The sequence below is a fragment of the Moschus berezovskii genome, chromosome 2 (assembly GCF_049115385.1).
Source record: "Moschus berezovskii isolate FMDL1 chromosome 2, NW_MosBer_1.0, whole genome shotgun sequence".
NCBI classification, from domain to species: domain Eukaryota; kingdom Metazoa; phylum Chordata; class Mammalia; order Artiodactyla; family Moschidae; genus Moschus; species Moschus berezovskii.
In genome coordinates, this window is record NC_142461.1 from 14693393 (window position 1) to 14705986 (window position 12594).

Sequence of the window (12594 nt, forward strand, 5' to 3'; positions counted from 1 at the left end):
GGATATGGCTGCATTCAAATAGCCTTAGGGTTTGTCCACTCTTGCTCTTTCTCCCACCGCTTGCCACCTCCTGTCCCAGACTAAAAATGGAGATGCGTTAGCAACCACTAGGGGCTTTCTGGCCACCAAGACTGAAACAGACTTGGACCATGTTTTATTTCAGGAACAGCAACCTGAGAGTTAGGCCCTGTAAGGCTTCTTGCCTGCATGTGCAGAATGCTCCTGAACCAAATGAACTAGGAGGATAAGGGTGGTGCTGGTGGATATTTTGCTCAGTTGTTTGAACCTTAAGTAATCCCTTCCTGACCTCAAACCCTGAAGCTGTATGTCACCCAAAGATCATTTGAGTTAGAATACATCAGGCAGCACGTGGACTCCCTCTTGATATGTTCTCATGCTTTGCGTGAGTCTGTACAGGCTGCTGTTTGCCAGCAGAGTTACTATTAACTTTGATATACATTTTATCTCATTTTATTACTTGTTTATTCCCATTAATTGATCTTAACCCCATTTTTAAAAATCATTTATTTATTTTTGGCTATGCTGGGTCTTTTGTTGCTGCACATGGGCTTTCTCTAGTTGTGATGCATGGGCTTCTCCTTGCAGTGACTTCTCTTGTTGTGGAGCACAGGCTTTAGGCACACAGGCTTTGGTAGTTGTGTGTGGGCTCAGTAGTTGCAGCTCACAGCTCTGGAGCACAGGCTCAGTGGCATACGGACTTCGTTGCCCTGTGGCATGTGGGATCTTCCCTGACCAGGGATCGAGCCCATGTCCCCTGCACTGGCAGGCGGATTCTTATCCACTGCATTACCACGAATAGCCCCATTGACCCCCCCACTTTTTTTTTTTTTTTTTTAGAGAAAGTGACATAAAGAAAATAGGCAGCTTTGCCAATTTGTTTTTGTAAATGAGGCAGCTGTTACTAGGGGAAGTGAATTAATTTACCTCAGTTGCGTAACAAGTCATGGAGGAGGTGCCCATTAGCATTTTGTACACCAAAACCCATTCTCTGTCAAAAGCATGCTGCTGTTTTAAGATAAACACCATATTTCATTGACACTGAGGGCATGTGTTATGAGATGCATCATGAAATAGTGCACAGAAAGAAAAAATACTATCAGTTAAACTGACACAGTGGTTTGTTTTCATGAGTGTTAAGATGAGTCCTGATACCAGAAATGATAAAATGGGGGAGAAAAGGTCACTTAGCTACTATTGCATTTTTGTCAGTTCTAACGTTCTTTACGATGTGCCATTCACTGTCTTCTCCACCTGTGAAGTAACTATTTTATCCCATTTTTACACAGTTTAACACACAGTTTTACATAATGGCAACTAGCTTTGGACCCTTTGCTGGGTAATCCTCTCCAAGGCCCAGTTTTTGTTTCATTTTTAATATTCATTTATTTGGCTGCGCTGAATCTTAGTTGCAGCATGCGGGATCTTCGATCTGTGTTGTGGCATACAGATCTTTAGTTGGCAGCATGCGAGATCTAGTTCCCTGACTAGGGATTGAACCCAGGCTATCTGCATTGGGAGCACAGAGACATAGTCACTGGGCCACCAGGGATGTCCCAAGTCTCGGTTTCATCATCTGTAAAAAGGGAGGATAATATTTATTTTACAATTATGTATTTAAAATTTAATACTTGCTTTACGTTGTTATGAAGGTTGGATGAGTTAATGTGTATAAAACATTCAACAGGACATGTGCTAAGCACCTATATAAACAGAGGCTATAAACAGAGGCTGGGGGAGAGTAGGTTAGTGCTGATTTTGCAAAGCTAAATTTTAGTCAAGGAATTTGGACATTCTCCTAAAGTTTAGGGAGTATTTTAAAGGCTTAACCAGGAAAGTGACTTGAGCACACTTGTGTTTGCCCTTGCTCTGGTGAGCTGGGGAAGTAAAGGAAGCAGAAGATAAATAAATACCTTCCATATATGCATCACTCCTTTGTGGGAGAGCAAAGGAGGTGTTTTCCCCTCCTCATGCCTGGCTTCTGCTCCCTCTTACCTAAAAGCCTTTTTCAGAAAGAATAGCCATCTCCTCTCAGATGTTTGGGCTATTTGAGGGAGGATGTTAGGCCTTCACCATACATTGAGGACATCATGCTATATACTGTCCTTTTCACCCACCCTGTGAATTAAAGACCAAAACTCTGAGTCTCCACTTATGAAAGCCACATTCTTAAGGAATTACTAAGCAAGGCTTTGCTTAACCACTTTCAATTGAATGAATGAAGTCTCTGCCACCATTTCTGAGCTAACTCTCCAGGGAGTATCATATTGCAGCATCTAGGGCAATTCTTATAACCTTGTGAAGTGAGAGTTATCCTGGGAAACTGACGTGCACTTGTTAGGATGACCACAGGGTCCACGAGCTAGAGTTCAAACCCAAGTCTGCTCCTGGTCTTTCCTCTGTATCTACAGTAACCACCAAAAGATTAGCTTACACTGGAAGTGGTTCCCAGTTTTGATACACAGGATTGGTGGTACCCCTAGCTTGATTTCCAGATTCCTAAAGTTAAAAAAATTAGATCCTTCTTTGCCCTCCCTTTTTCTCTCTGGACCCTCATGTACCTCTTGCTCTTTGGATTGTTATTGCATGTTTAAAGCTAGCAGGCATCCGATGAATATTTAATAGCCTTGAGCAGACAGGCTGCATACAGCTGTGTGAGGTTACAGCTGTTGGAAGAAAGCACAGTGCACTGCCTGACTAGCATTCTTTTGTTCCCTGTCTTTACCCTTATAGGCCCCTTGGGAGCAAAGACCTATGGTGGGCACTGCATCCTAGTCCTGCTGTGGCCTGATGGCTCCCAATGAGGCTGCATTCAAGCAGTAGACCAAACCCATTTGTTTGGGGTAATGAGGAGCAGATTATATTCAGTGACCTCTAAAATCAATTTTCTACCCCTCCAGCTGTATGTCTTCTACTCAATAGCCTGCTATGGCTCTGGGGCTGAGGATGTGTTCTTTTCCAGTGTTCTGCCAACAGTCGCTCTCTTTTTAAAAGGAAGGAACTTTGTAACTGCAGGGGATTTGAATTTCATAATCATGCTGCTGGAGGTTAGCTCCTTGACATTCCTTGACTACAAATCCAGCAGCTTCTCAGCAGTAAGTGTACTTCTCACCCCCAGCCTAAGCTGTGCTAGTTGTCTTTGGCTATATCTCAGGAAGGAATGGGCAGGTTGGAATTTTCGTACAGGTACACAAGCTATCACAGTGCTTCACCCCCACCTAGACCAGGGGAGCTTTTTGCTTCAAAGAGGCCTTGTCATTTCCCAGTCAAATTGGGAGAAGAGGTGGGGACTCCTCAAGAAAGACAGCCCATTTGAAGTGTTTCCAGGCAGAGTCCAGCTAGGCTGTCAGCCCAGATTAATCACCAAAGTAGAACACATTGCTGGAAATTTGGGTACTGTTTATGCTCTTAATATTGCATTAAAATGCCTGAATTAGCTCTGGAGCCTACATTGGACCACCTCAGGATAGCTAGTCTCCTCAGCAGGTGCGTAAAGCATTTGAACCGGAAGATGGAGATACAGAGCTAATTCTTCTCTGCTGTCTTTGGGCTCCTTCTGCCTTCATGCTTCCTCCTTACGGCCTCGCTTTAGGTACAGAATGAGTGCTCCCAATCTCTCAGGCTCTCTGGGGTTGGAATGTAGGAAGCAAACAGTGCATCTGCCTTTGAAAAAGGGAAATACCTGATGTTCTGATATGATTCTTCATAAGCTTCTCTCAGAGATCAGTATAAATGACTCCTCTCATTCTTTTATTTTATTTTTTAAATACATTCACTGTTATAAACTGGAACACCTACTATGTGCTAGACACTGGAAAGTCAGTGGTAAGTAAGTAACATAAAACTAGTCCCTGACCTTGTGAAGCTTATAGTATATCTGGGGACACAGACACTAATCGTATTAATCTCTTAAATAGCATAAATCACCTAAGTTGTGATAAGTGCTATGAAAGAAAAGAATGGGTACTATGAGGACATAAACAGGGGCTAACCTAGCTCTGAGAGTTTCCTTGAGGAAATAATGTTTAAGCTGACATCTAAGGACAGAGTTAACTAGACAGAGAGTTTGGGAGATGGTCTAGGGAAAGGACATGAAACACATTCTAGGCAGAGGGTAGGGCTGAGGCAGCTTCAAGGTGAGGTAGAAATCTGGGCCTATGCTGTGGTCATCACTGAAGACTGTTGAATTCGGTAGTCAGAGGTAAGAAATGGCACAGTTAGATTTCTACTTTTTAAACTTCATTTGCTCCTGAGTGGAGAATGGGTTATGGAGACCTACAAGGAAAGAATTGAGGAAGACCTACACTAGGGTGACATCAGTGAAAGTGTCGAAAAAATGAATGGATTCAAAACTTTTAAGAGAGAGAACATAATTTGATGATTGATTAGGTATGGGAGAAGAGGGACATGCTAATAAAGGACCCCAAGTTACTGGCTTGAACAACTGGGGGAAGGTAGTGCCATTTATTTTTTTTAAGATGAGGAGCACAGTTACATTCTTTGGCATGAGATTAGGGCCCTGGCCTGTGCCCCAGGCTTAGGATGTCTCTCCTATCCAGTTCTCAGTGGATAATGCTGAGAATTGGGGGCTGGCAAGAACCAGAAAAAGTGGACCCTTGAGCCTAGGATTGAGGTACTAATAATAGCCATGAGAAGATGCCTGTTCCCTTCCAAAAGATTTAAAACTTTTTGTTAATCTTTATCTTTTTCACATCTCTGAGAGAATAGAAATTATTTTCTTCTTTTTTTTATTTTTTTTTAAGTAATTAATTTATTTTTTATTGGAGGCAAATTATTTTACAATATTATATTGGTTGGTTTTGCCATACATTGACATGAATTCGCCCCGGGTTTACATAAGTTCCCCCTCCTGAACCCCCCTCCCACCTCCCTCCTCCCTTTATCCTCCCTCTGGGTCATCCCCACACACCAGCCCCGAGCATCCTATAACATACATCGACCCTGAACTAGTGATTCGTTTCACATATGACAACATACATGTTTCAATGCCATTCTCCCAAATCATCCCACCCTCACCCTCTCCCACAGAGTCCCAAAGACTGTTCTATACATCTGTGTCTCTTTTGCTGTCTCGTATACAGGGTTATCTGGAGAAGGAAATGGCAACCCACTCCAGTGTTCTTGCCTGGAGAATCCCAGGGACGGGGGAGCCTGGTGGGCTTCCGTCTGTGGGGTCACACAGAGTCGGACACGACTGAAGTGACTTAGCAGCAGCAGCATACAGGGTTATCATTTGCATCTTTCTAAATTCCATATATATGCGTTAGTAATTATTTTCTTCTTTATATGGCTTGAGGTTCCAGTGCTTGGATAGTTAACGGCCCTGAAGGTCTAATTGCATCTGTCCCAGATCACTCAGCTCAGGCATGGCCAAGGATGGGAAGTGTGAGGCTCCATTTTCATTGCCTGACTGACAGCAAAAAGAGAGCTCATAGACTGTGGGCTTCTTTTTCTACCCATCTGTGTACCTAAAACCTTGTCCAGGATGCAACGAACTGGGGTTGTGCTGTAGGATGGGGAGATTGTAAGGGAGGCAGAGTGGTCAAATGGGAGCCTGGGAATCCCCCCAGTATGGCAGCTTCATGCTTCTTAATTTTTTTGCCTATGTCTTTGCAGCGATCAGAGGACTCCGGAAACCAGGAGAGCTGCCTACTGTGTCACGGCTGGCCTGAGGGCATTTGCTGAGCACAGAGAAACCCAGGAGAGGAGATCAACAGTCTTTTCCCACCTACCTCTTAATCTATCTGATTTACCCACAGAAAGCCAGCTAGAGTCCCCTAAGAGTCTCTAGGCCCAGAATGGAGTCCTTAGGGCAACAGGGGATTGTAATGCTAACAATTAAACCTGCTCAGGACCTGAAAGATTGAAGGGGTCTTAACAGTGTCCTCAGCATGGCCTCCTAGATGTGAATAAACTGGCAACGCCAACTGTGTCATTCCCAGTTTGCCTGCTTCCCTTTAGTCTCCAGCAGAACTGGCTGGAGCACCCTACCACCACCTCTTGTTTCCCATCCTGCCACATGTGTGTTGTGGGTGCCAGGCTTGGACACTTGCAGAGGTCTCCCAGAGAATGGCTGGTCACCACCTCTGTAACAAGCTGAGAAATGCCATGTAAGAAGGTTCATGTACTTTAAAAGGCAGGTTCTTTAGCCTCAGAGCCTGTTGTTTTTCTCTTTGTTGATAACTAAAGTCCAAAAATCTCTTGAAGGATAGGGTAGAGCTTTTTCCACTTAACATCTGGACTATATCCCTTCCCCAGAAAATACCTGGCACTGAGGAACTCAATAAAGGTTCAGTCAAGTGATGAAGAGTCCCATTTTGGTAGCTTTTATCAGCTTTGAGAGAGAGCCAAACGAGGTATCCTGTCTTAACTCCCACTCCTACCAGCTATATTGGGCTAGCTATTTATCCTAATGTTTTCTCTTAAAGGATGGGAAAGTCAGCCTTTGCTACACTTCTGGTTTCCTGTGCCAGTGCCATAGGCCCGTAGGCTGATTTTACAGAGGGCATCTTGAGAGGTTAAAGTGGAAACATCCCGCAGTCCACCAACAGGAGAAGGTGGTGGTGCTCAATCATGTCCGACTCTTTGCAACCCCATGGACTGTAGCCCACCAGGCTCCTCTGTCCGTGGGATTCTCCAGGCAAGAATACTGGAGTGGGTTGCCATTTTCTACTCCAGGGGATCTTCCCAACTCAGGGATCGAACCCCCATCTCTTATATCTTCTACATTGACAGGCGGGTTCTTTACCACTAGTGTCTCCTGGGAACCCCATTTAAACAATACTATTTCACTTAATCCTCCAATCCACTATACTCGTTTTTACAGATGAGGAAACAGGCTCAAAGAGGATAGATAACTTGCTTAACGTTAAAAAGAAAACATGCTATCAGACTTCGCAGTCTCTGCTTTTTACCTTTTGTAACTCTTAGAGCTAGAATACTTTGAAACGGTAAAACATCGTGTTTGAGAGGTTTATTTAGGGTGACAAGCCATCCTTGTTTACCCAAGACAAGATTTCCTGGGATGTTGAACTTTCAGTCCTAAAACCAGGAAAGTCCCAGGCAAACTGAGATGAGTTTGTCAGTCTATGTTTGCACCAAGACCTTCAATCCAGGGTTGGCTGCTCAGGCTTCATTTTCCCTGATTTCTTGGTCTCCTAGGCCTCATCTGTGGCCAGTTTCTTCGTCTAGCATTTGGGGACCTGCTTCAGTTCAGCCCAGCAGGCAGGGGAGGAATTTGGGGCGGAAGGGTTCAGGAATCAGATGGTGTCTTCATCATGGAAAATGGAGGTGCAGAGCCTGGGTCACTACTTGAGAAGCCAGTGCTAGATTCTAGGTGGCCCTACCTACCTTCCACCCCCAGATACAGGATATGTACTTAGAAGCCATGGATTTACAGGGCCAAAGCCAGACAGATCTAGATTCAAATCCTAGCTCCTCACTTAACTGTGTATTTTTCTGGGTCTGTTCGCTCCATAAAAGTAGGATAATACCAGTCCACTGAATGGGACCTGAAAAGCAACTGAAATGTGTGTGAAATACATCCCACAGGGTCTGTGCATAATACTGTTGCACACTCAAATGTCCTTCCTCCCTCTTTCCTGGCTTGTGTTTCTTACCCAGTCCTGTCACCTGTCGTGTCTGTCACATACTCCCTTTTCCCATTACCACTTGCAGCCCCAGGGATTTTCCTCAGGGAGCCCTGACCTAATGGGCTTGGCCCACCCACCCAGCTGCCCTGCATGTCAGTCACCTCCCCTGCGAGCAGAGAAGGAATGACATCAGCTTTTCCCCCCCTCTCCCCATCTGAAGCCTCTGGACTGTTTTGAGCCATAAATATTTTAGCTGGGCCTTTCTCTGGCTGTTGCCAGGGTGATGGACTCTCAGGGGACTGGGGTGGGAGTGTGGAGGCGGGGCTCCGCCGCCTGGCCTAGCTGGAGAGCGGGCCTTGGAGGGGCGGGTACAGGCCTGGCCAAGAGCCAGCGCTCGCTCACTGCAGTAGTTCTGAAGGCCTGCCTTCCCTCTCCCAGGCCCCTGAGAGAGGCTCCTGCTGTTTTCCAGGCCCCGTTCTGCCCTTGAGCACTGCTTGATCTTGGGTGGGTTGCCATATATCTCTGGCCCTTTATTTCAACAACTGTAACAGAAAAGTCCATTTCACCAGTAAGTGGAGAAGATAAGGTTTTGTAAAAATCCTAGGAAACAACATTTGGGTTAGTAAGTTGCGATTGGAGAAGCCTAGGGCCCACGTCTCTATCCAATAGACCTACAGGCTGGGGTCCCAGGGCAATGTGGATGCCACTCTAAAGGCTGGCTGTCAGACACGGCACGGCCTCCCATTCTCCCCCATGTCCCCTATTCCTCATGCTTTATCCCCAGCTCCTTTTCTAAGGTGCCCAGGCCTAGCTAGACAACCTGGACTGGCACGAGGGATTCTAAAGAATTTGGTCCTTATGAACAGAGTTAATGAAAGAAAGCCTCTTTTGACTGAAATACAGAAACTGGATCTGGCCCTCACTCTTGTAATCCCTGCCTGCCCCACTTCCCACCTCATCCTAAAGATCTAAATCAGAATAGTTGCAAAGCTGTAGCTCTCAGCAGCATGCCCCATTCCCTTTGGAATGGCTCTAAGAAACAAAAGAGCCAGAGAGAGGGGTGCCTGGCTCCATGCCCTGTCCCTACCATGGAGAAGCGCTGGATTGAGTCCAGAATTCCCCATCTCCTGCCCAACCCTGCCCACCAGTTTTTGTGAGGAGTTGGAAGCTCTGATTCCTTTGTATCGAGCTCCCTCTAGTGATTGGGATGTGCATTGCGTGAAAATAAGATCTCAGACTAAATCACAGGCCACCCTGAAAGGTGGGATAATTTGCTCTTACCTAGGGCAGGAGGAGAAGGGGACGACAGAGAATGAGATAGCTGGATGGCATCACCGACTCGATGGACATGAGTTTGAGTGAACTCCGGGAGTTGGTGATGGACAGGGAGGCCTGGCATGCTGTGATTCATGGGGTCACAAAGAGTCGGACACGACTGAGCGACTGAACTGAACTGAAAGTTCTTGAAAGCTCCTAGTGACAGCCATTCCATTTCCTATGTAGGACAACCCTCCCATATGTTTACTTCTGTTATTAATCCTCAAAATGATGTGAGAATTACTCTAATTTTACAGATGAAACAGACTTCAGTCGCTCAGTTGTGTCCGACTCTTTGCAACCCCATGAATCACAGCACGCCAGGCTTCCCTGTCCATCACCAACTCCCAGAGTTCAATCAAACTCACATCCATCGAGTCGGTGATGCCATCCAGCCATCTCATTCTCTGTCGTCCCCGTCTCCTCCCACCCCCAATCCCTCCTAGCATCACTTCACTGTGTGTAGCATGTGGCATTCAAGACCCTCAAGTGATATGAACTTAACCTATAGCTTACCCCTGGACCTTTGCTCATGCTGTTTTCTCTGTTGCCATCCCCCCATCCTTCCAGTATGTTACATACCAAAGCCATCTATATTGGAAAAACCAACACAACATTTTTCTCAAGTTTGCACATACTATGTCTCTCATAAGATATTATAAGACATGGATGGGAACAAATGTCTGAGAATAAGTGGGTAAGTGTCTCTGAGATGTGGAAGGTTGGATGGGGAGATTAACATATGTGTGGAAGTCAGAATAACCCAGGAAATTGAACATGACATCTGGATTCTCTTGTAGTAAAAAAAAAAAAAAAAATTAGGTGTAAGTATTGCTGGCAAAGAGGACAAATCTGGGAAACTGAGGCAGAAATTTAGGTGACATTTCTTCAAAAGTCATCAGTCTTAAATTCACATTAGTTTTCTTGTTACTTCATAATATATCCATGTTTTAATAATAGGTAATACTTAAATAGCATTTACTATACACCAGGTATTTTTTAAGTACTTTGCACTGTCTAACTTGATCTTCACCATAATCTCCTAAAATAGGTACTAATATTTTTTCAATTGAAATATAGTTGCTTTATGATAATATATTCAAGTGTACAGCATAGTGATTCAAAATTTTTACCAGTTATGCTCCATTTAAAGTTATTATAAGCAGAGACTTCTCTGGTGGTCCAGTGGGTGAGAATCTGCCTTCCAATGCAAGGGATGTGGATTCTATCCCTGGTCAGGGAACTAAGATCCCATTGAGCCTGTGCTGCAACTACTGAGACCACACACTCCAGAGCTCATGCTCCACAACACGAGAAGCCCACACACTGCAACAAAGACCCAGCGTGCCCAAAAAGTTATAAATACTGGCTATATTCTCTGTTCTATACAATACATCCTTGTAACTCATTTATTTTATAGCAGTTTGTACCTCTTCATCCCCTGCCCTTATCTTGCCCTTCCCCTCTTCCCTCTCCCCACTGGTAACCACTAGTTTGTTCTCTACATCTCTGAGTTATACTATCCTCACTTTATACTGAGGAAACTGAGGCACAGAGAGATTATGTAACTTCTTCGGGTCATGCAGCTCATAAGTGGTAGAGCCAGGATTTGATTCCATGTAAGTCTGGCTCAAGAGAAGGTGCTCTGGATAACTATACTTTAATATTGAAAATACTGCCTTACGTTGCTGTGAATAAAACTGACACTCCAGGAAGCAGTATTGTATTTTATGCTGTGGTTTCAGGACCCCCAGAGGTCTGTATAATCCAGGCCGAAAACTACTGATCTTGAGGACAGACATACCAACCTTCGTCCCAGAATAACAGAACCAAGGAAGAGATCCCAACTCCTGACGGCCAATGACACATGGCTGGCGCAGAGCCAGTGGCATTTCCTCAAAAATTCAAGACTCCTGGGAGAACCAATAGAGAGCAAGTTGATCAGGAAATGAAGACATACAGGAGGGAAGTGAGGGCCTCAGGGTCACAAAACAGATGTGTGGGCACAGATCTAGAGGACAAAAACCTAACGAACATCCTGCCATCGTACGGTTATTTTCTCCACAGAGCCTGTAGGAGGCAGATGTAAAAGGATTAAGGCCCTAGATATTTCTAGTAGTGCTGAGATGGAAGTGTATATTGTTCTAGATTCTTTCAGTAGCAATTGTCAGATACCAAACTGGCTTTTTGTAACAGAAAAGTCCGTAAAGACTTCAGATATACCTGGATCAAATGATGCTGTTAAGAAAATGACTCCTTACTCTCTTTAACTTTTCTGTGTTTCTTTCATTGTCAGCTACTCCCCGAAAGGTGGCAAGATAACCACCAAGAACTTCAAGTTTACATTTTATTTCCTTAGCCATCCCACAGGGGGGAAATTTTATTTCCCAATAGTGTGGCAAAGGTCCTAGGATTGCATCTCATTTGGCCTAACTTGGGTCACTAACACACCTCCACCCTCACCCCAGCCAGTCCCTGTAGCCTGACGTGGCAGGGATGGAATGCTTTGATTTGTCAGGCCAGGGGCATCTGCACACACTGGAACTGCAGACTAAGGCAGCCACCCTAAACTTCATGGGCAGAGAGAGTGGGAGGAAAGGTAGATTTCCAAGGGAAAATCAGTGTTGCTACCAGAAGAAAGAGGAATGAATGCTGGGCAGGGAAAATCAGTAGTCGACCTTTACAAGGTGAGCAGGAGCCACAGGTAATGGGTCACATGCATAGTGGTCCATTTGAGTGCCCTTCGCCCCTTCCCCTGGGTTGACTGAACACTCTCAAATCAATTAAGCAGGATTTCCCTTGTGGCACAGTAGATAAGAATTGTGCTCCAGGAAGATCCCACATGCCACAGAGCAACTAAGCCTGTGCACCACAACTGCTGAGCCCATGCTCCAGAGCCCATAAGCCGCAACTGCTGAGCCCACGTGCCCGAGAGCCCGTGCTCTACAACAACGGAAGCCACTTCAATGAGAAGCTCGTGCACTGCAAAGAAGAGTAACCCCTCCTCGTGGCAACTAGAGAAGGCCTGTGAGCAGCAATGAAGACCCAGTACAAACAAAACTAAAATAAAATTTTAAAATGTTTTTAAAAAATCAATTCAGCAAACATTTCCTGAGTATTTGCCATGTACAAAGTCAAGTACCTTCCACGTGGTAGATGGAAGATATTCATCAGCAAAACATTCCCCTGCCACCAGCCCCAGTAAGGCAATTACCAGACTCAAGCTATTGCTTCCACCCTGAGGAACGTAACAGCCAAACTCCTATTCTCAGAAACCAGCTCCGATGTCATCTCTTATGAAGCCTTCCCTTGATTACCTCCCCTGTCAAGGTTAGTCATCTTCCATCCACCTCTGAACTTGGTACATACTGCTGTTGTTACCACATTGGGTCATAATTTATTGATTCTCCTCTGTCTTTCCCACTAAGGAGCAGCACTTCAGTATCCTCAGTGGCCAACATATAATAGATGATCAAAAATGTTTATTGACCTGAGTTAAAATGAGTTCCCAGGAATGGCCCAGCTTCAGTCATTGTCTATGGAATATTCCTGAAATCCTTTAGCTTCCCTTCCCAACTGGCTTCCTTTCAAGAACTAGTTTGCCACTACCTCAATTCAACTGAACTGATCTCAAATAAATACCTAT

The 12594-nt window shown here is 44.9% G+C and overlaps 1 protein-coding gene across 1 annotated transcript in view; it reads left to right on the forward strand.

Moving 5' to 3' along the window:
- The window catches only part of KHDRBS1 (KH RNA binding domain containing, signal transduction associated 1), a 35147-nt gene extending 29167 nt beyond the window's left edge, over nucleotides 1–5980 (forward strand). The window contains exon 11 of the transcript XR_008682038.2: nucleotides 5656–5980. The gene's annotated coding sequence lies outside the window, so the exon portion shown is untranslated. The remainder of the gene's footprint in view (nucleotides 1–5655) is intronic.
- Nucleotides 5981–12594: the final 6614 nt, after the last annotated feature.